Source organism: Adiantum capillus-veneris, chromosome 11, assembly GCF_014529385.1.
Source record: "Adiantum capillus-veneris isolate H3 chromosome 11, ASM1452938v2, whole genome shotgun sequence".
Lineage (NCBI taxonomy): Eukaryota > Viridiplantae > Streptophyta > Polypodiopsida > Polypodiales > Pteridaceae > Adiantum > Adiantum capillus-veneris.
The window spans coordinates 117,335,870-117,342,644 of NC_140941.1; positions in this window are offsets into that span (position 1 = coordinate 117,335,870).

Consider the following 6,775-nt stretch of genomic DNA (forward strand, 5'->3'; position numbering starts at 1 on the left):
TAATCCATCCCCAAGTTTTGAAAGATCTTTCTTGCTTCCTCTCTAGAATCTGGCATCACATTGTCAGCTAGTAGTATGTGCTCTTTGAGCAATCCGCACAGCGAAAAAAAGCGGTACACTTGTGTAAGTAATCTATCAGATCATTATACATCTAGAGTTTTTTATTGAAGTAAACACATTTTAATAGATCACCTAAAAAGCGTTTTGACGCTAGTGTTACTCCATCCAAACTTTGCCTGCATGTTGAGAACACTCCAGTGAAGGTTCGATGAGGCCTGAACAGCTTCTCCATCAAGCGGTTGAATGTGGCTGGTGCATTGGTCAAGCCAAAAGGCATGACAATATATTCGTAAAGACCAAATGTAGTGCAAAATGCGGTCTTTACAATGTCTTGATCAACTATCCTTATTTGATGATAGCCACTCTTTAGGTCAATCCTACTGAAGTAGGTCGATCCTTGTAGCTTATCAAATAGGTCTTCTACCCGTGGAACGGGAAACCTATTCTTGATAGTGATCCTATTTAGTGCTCTATAGTCGACACACATACGATATGTGCCGTCTTTATTTTGCACTAATAGCACAGGTGAGCAAAATGGAGATGAGCTAGGCCTAACCATTCCCTTCTCAACTAACTCATGCACTTGCCTCATAATCTCCTCTTGTTGAGCTTGAGAAACTCTATAAGGAGGTTTATTAGGCGGTGAACTTCCTGGAAGAAGTTCAATTGCATGGTCATCATTACCTTGTTTAGGAGGTAGCTCACAAGGGATGTCGTCAATAAAAACATCTTGAAACCCCTTGAGAAAATTGGATAACTCTAATTCCTTTTGGTTGCTTTTATTTTCGTTTGTTAAAGCATTAGGTTCATTTTGAGAGTCTTTAACAAAAATCATGTACACGGAAATAGAGCTCTTTATTGACTTGTTGAAAGCTGGTGTATGTACAATGGGGATGGTGTTACCCATTTCCTTAGCATCTATATACATGTCTTTTTCCCTGAACTTAAAGGAGATTCTCCTTTCACGAAATTTAACATCGGCAGCCAGGCGGTCAAACCATGGTGCCCCTAGGATTACATCCTCATGCTTGAGAGGAGAGATAAAGAAGTCCTCTTTGTCCACATAGCCTTGGACATGAAGCCTTAATTTCCCGATTAAGGGAGTGACTGAAGCTTCTTGCCCCTTGAAGGCATTCTCTGCGGGTAGGACATCTCCCATCTCGTAGGATTGTATGCCTAGCTTGGTGGCTAACTCCATAGATATAAAATTGTGAGTAGAACCAGGGTCAAAGAGAATAAAAGCATCATGTTTTCTTACCTTTCCCCAAGCATGGCATAGAGGAGATCCTTTGTGGTGAGTTTGGTGAGTCTCCTCCTCTTGGATTTCAACCAAGGAAGCTCTAGGAGGATCTTGGCGGTTGTTCTTTTGGGGACAAGTGCGGTACGCATGCCCTTGTTCGCCGCACTTGAAACATCGGTTATCCTTATGATAACGCTTAAGCTCTTCAGGAGAGAGTTTATTCTTACCTTTGTAAACTCCCTTCTCTTTAGCTTTGTTGGAGTTGCCCTTAGGAGACTTTTGGACATTGTCCTTCCCCTTAGGCTCATTGGAACCCTTGTTTTTCGGGGGCTTATTATTTCTTTTTGCCCCTGTTTGGAAATTGATTCGAGAGGTGACCATAGTGTGGTGTATTAACTCCGATATGGTACGTGGTCTTTGGGAGTTGACATTCTCCGCCATTTCTTCGGTTAAGCCCGCACAAAATTGTTGCTTTTGCTCTCCAAAATCCAACTTTTTAAAGACAGTGGCTTTGAGTTGTAGGTCCCAAAACTTGTCTACATATTTGTGGATAGATTCATTGGGAGAGAGCTTTAAGCTTCGCCATTCGGTGAGTACTTTGTCTTTGGCATCGGTGGCCAAAAACTGCTTCATAATGGAAGCTCTTAAAGCTTTCCATGTTCGTGGAGCTTCACCGTTGGCTCGTAGGCTAGACCACCATTGTCTGGCGGACTTTTGAAAGTGCAAAGCTACATGGCGTAGCTTAGAGGACTCCGTGAAGCCGTCATCTCCAAACGCCGCATCGAATTGCTGGATAAAGGCCAAGACTTTTTCTGTAGCACCAAAGGTACCATCATAGGTAAGGAAAGAGATGCTCTTCCCTCCCTCTTTGAATTTCTTCAACTTCGACGACCTCTTCCATGCGGCATAGGATTTCCTATGGCCTCTTCTTTTTGATGGTTCAAAGGTTGCACCATCACTTTCTTCAGAGGGTGAAGAATTTGAAGAAGGTGGAGAAGAGGGTGACCTCTTTCTTGCCTTTTTCTTGTCTTGAACTTTGTCATCGTCACCATAGCTTTCATAAGAAGAAGAGGATGAAGAAGATGGAGAAGAGGGTGTCCTCTTTCTCGCCTTTTTCTTCTCTTGCTTTTTATCATCCCTCTTTGAATTGTGGTGGGGAGAAGAATGTGATGGTCTTCTCCGCTTTGGTGGTGATGGAGAGCGTTTAGCCCGCCGTCTTCGTGGAGCCATCTCCGCCGAGGTGGCGGGAGACTCGCTTCTTTCTCGTTCCTTCGGTGGAGGCTCTTGAGTTCTCCTTTGGGAAGGAGATACATCATCAAGAAGTAAATTTTTCAGCCCTTCATAAGAATTCTCTTCTTCTTCCCGAATCGGAGAGAGACCTCTTTTGGTAGTCTCACAAGGAGGCTTCCTAGGTGTTCTCTCGTCATGGTGATGAGCTTGGAGAATCCCGTGAGCACGGAGCTGCCGTTGCACTTCACTTTGGAGAGATGGATTGCCCATGGCTTGTTGAAGCCTAGAAACAAGATAGTTAACAAGCATTGAAGCATCATTAGTAGCTTGCTCATGAGCAAAATCAAAGTTATCAACATTAATTTCACTCTCTTTACTATTGTCAGCCATTCTAACAACTTTTAGGTGTAAACTTTTTAGGTGTACTTTGGCACTTCAAGCCTTAGTTGCTACTCCTCTTTACCCCATTAGAAAAAGCACTCAAGTTACTGTACCCGCAGCTCGAATACCATTAATTGCAAGGAATAGAAGAGAGGGTCTTTCGACACCAAAACAGCACCGGCTCCTGTCAAGCTTCTAATAGCTCAATAGTGGTTCCGTAGGCAAGCCCCGTAGAACTCCACTATTAAGACCATTGCTCTCGACGGTGATGCCCCGTTAACTGCACGAAGGCAGGCGCACTGCAAGGCTGAAAAATCCCTATTCTACTTACTCACAAGCAATTAATACTGCCAACCATTTGTAGCTAGCTTGAGGACCTCCCTTCTTGAGCAAGAAAAGAGAAACCTTGAGCTCTGATACCAATGTAACATTTAATGGCCTAATAACTTGTGTGTAGCGGAAATTAGCATGAACATAGTGGGCATTTCATTAGAATAGATTCCTAATGAGAATTACAAGAGTTCTTGGGTGGAGAGAGCAGGTCCCCCCTCCAAAAGGCTTTGTATTATGGTTTCTCCCATCAAGAGAGACATTGTACAATACAATTCTTTGTGTTCCTTCAAGACTAGCTAGTGCAATGAAGATGGAAACTTCATGCACTAAGCAAAACACTTAATAAACACAACTTGAATTATCCCCGTTCTCAGACCCAAGACCTCACACACCTTCGAAGATGGTGAGAGCTAGCAGGGTATGAGAGTAGATTGAGAGGAAGAAGGAGTATCTTACGAGAAAGATGTACATCTCCTCACATAATCACTCATATTAGCATAGCTTAGCTTAGTAATTAGCTTGGTAGAGAAGATGAGCATGCATTGAAGCTTGGCTCTTTGTTGGATTTGCATCCACATGCCAAGAGAGTGTTGATGTAGGCTTCTATCTCACAAGCTTGGAGTAGGTGATGAGCTCTCCATTAAAGCTTGGGAGGAGATAGAGTATTCTTTCTTCACACATGGTCAAGTGTGAGTGTGTGTGTGTCAATGCCAAGCAAAAATCAGCCCCCTCTCTCTCTTGGGTGAGCCCTTTCTGCTAAAATGGTCTGGCTTTTGCCTCATTGGACCTCCCCAAGTCAAGCCACTGGGTGTTAAGCAGCATAAGTGATAGCCTTCTGACATGTGTCCCCCTTTCCCCTTTTGTGAGAGCTTTAGGTAATTAAATAATTAAACTAAACTCTCATTGGACCCCTTTGCCTCCTGGCCAATAGGAATCAGGCAAGCCATTGGGCTCCTGAATGCTCATTGGACCCCTTGGGAGACTGCCCAATAGTCTTCTAGGAGACTTAATTCTCATTGGTTTCTTTTATTAAATGTTTTTAAATTAATTAAACTAGATTTACTCTAGCTTAATTCTCATTGGTCCACTTCAAGGGTCTTCCAATAGGAATTGGGCACACCTTGTGGGCAGCTGGCCTAGGGAGCTGACATGTGTCCCTAATTCCCTTTGTGTAAAGGGAGCCTGTGTGTGTGTGTGTCTTTCTCTCTCATCCCCTACTAAATGGGCTCGCCCCCTCCTTTGTAGGCTTTGAAGAAGACTTTTGTACACACACTAAGTATCCAATTTTCCCTAGGATTGACCTTTGGACACAACCTTTGAATTTTGGAACCTTAGCATTTTGGAAGTCTTAATGGGCTGAACCTTAGGGTCTTTTTAGCCCATTGTTGCACATGGCTCTTTTGCAGATGCCCCCCCCCCTTTTGATCCCTATTTTCCCTCTTTTGGATCCCTATTGTGGCCAGTCTGCTAGCTTAACCAATATTCTAGTTTTTTCTCCCCTGGTACCTCCCCACATTAAATGATCAGTTTAATATGAGAAAATCATTTAGGAGAATTAGATATTGATTATTATGACATCACATGTGCTCTAAAAAATGAACAATTAATAGATTAGGTGTCAGCTAGATTTTCAATAGGAAAAATAAGAGAAATGACTTAAGAAATATTTAAACAAAGTACATGAATCAAAAAGAAAAAAATAAAAAATAAAAAGAGTATTGAAAATATAATCTTAAAAAAATGCAATGAGTAGCAAAGTTCTTGCCCGCCATCACACCTGCTTACTCAAGCTTTGCCTCTCTCCCCTCCTCTATCTCTCTACCATCCCCTTCTTCTCTAACTCACTCTCTTTCTCTCCCCTCTTTCTCACACACACACACACACACACACACACACACACACACACACACACACACACAGAGTCTATTTTGGATTGCAAAAGAAGGGGTTTTCATGGAGGGTCTTATTGCGAACGACATTGGACGCTCAACCTAATTTGGCAACCTATCTTCTACAAGTTAAGATAAGCACCTACCCCTCCTCCCCTTCCCTATTGTATTATACAACACACACACACACACACACACACAAAGTTTAAAACAAAGAGAAAAGTAAAATCACACCTCTTCCATTTGCTTGTAGGAGTAAATTACGTTTAGGAAAACTAGTGTAGAAGATGGTTTTTGCTTGTAAATCGATGTAGGGGTAGATTAGGTTTAGGGCAATCAATGTAGATGAAGGTTTTTGCTTGTAAATTGATGTAGAAGTAGATTAGTTTTGCTTAGAACTTGTTTGATCAATTGCTTGAAACTTGACAAAATAACTGATGTAGAAAAAAAAAAACCTAATGGTGTGAAAATTAGAGATTAATAGAGTCGATAGGTAAAAAGAAGAGAAAAATAGAAAGTAAAGTAGAAACAAGAGAGAGAGAGAGAGAGAGAGAGAGAGAAGAGGGAGAAAAAGAGTAGAAATAGAGAAATGAAAGTAGAGAGAGAAAGTTAATATAGAGAAATAGAAATTAGAGAAAGCGAGAGAAAAATAGGTATAAATAGATATATATTAGAGAGAGAAAAAGATAGGGAAAAAGAGGGGGAAAGAAATAGAAATTAGAGAGAAAGAGAATTTTATTAAAAAAAAGGGAGGAAAAAAATTAGTATAAATAGATATATCTATTAGAGAGAGAGAGAGAGAGAGAGAGAGAGAGAGAGAGAGAGAGAGAGAGAGAGAGAGAGAGGGGGGGGGGGAGAGAGAAAGAGAGATAGATAGAGTGAGAGAGGGGGGGGGGGGGGGGAGAGGAGAGAGAGAGAGAGAGAGAGAGAGAGAAGGGGGGGGGGGAATAGAAAGGGAGAAAAAGAGAGAAAGGGAGGGAGAGGGAGAGGGCAAGAAGAGAAAGAAAGGGAGAGATAGAGGTAGAGGAAGAGAGAGAGAGAGAGAGAGAGAGAGAGAGAGAGAGAGAGAGAAATATACAAGGAGAGAAAGAGGGAGAGAGAGAGAGAGAGAGAGAGGGAGAGAGCGAGAGAGATAGAGAGAATGAGATAAGGGAGAGATGGAAAGAGAGGAAGATAAAGAGAGGGAGATATGGATTAGGTGTAGGGAGAGAAAAACTTGAATAGGTTCTAATACTAACCAATGCATCTCTTGTAGATGTCGAACGAAAGACTGTCTGGTGAGGAGCAATCAAGGCACTATTCCTTTGGATGGTTCACGTCCTAGGTGGGCAGCCATCTAGGCTGGACAATGCCTCCAATGGACCTTGCTCTTGAGATGGTGCGTCCTAACTCAAGTTTTAGATTTATCAGTAGATATTTTTTGTGAGTAAATTATATCCTTTTATCCGTTAATTGCAAGCATGGCCCTCATACAGCTTTGGAGGTGTTGGTCCATCTACCCAGGTTCTGTTACTAATGGTAGATTTGGATCTCCAACGCGTATTGTCCTTACATGAGGATTACCTGCATTCGACATAGGAGCTGTTGGCCACTACACTTCACACAGCAGTTTGCATCCTATGGTGTTTCTCATCAGCAGCAG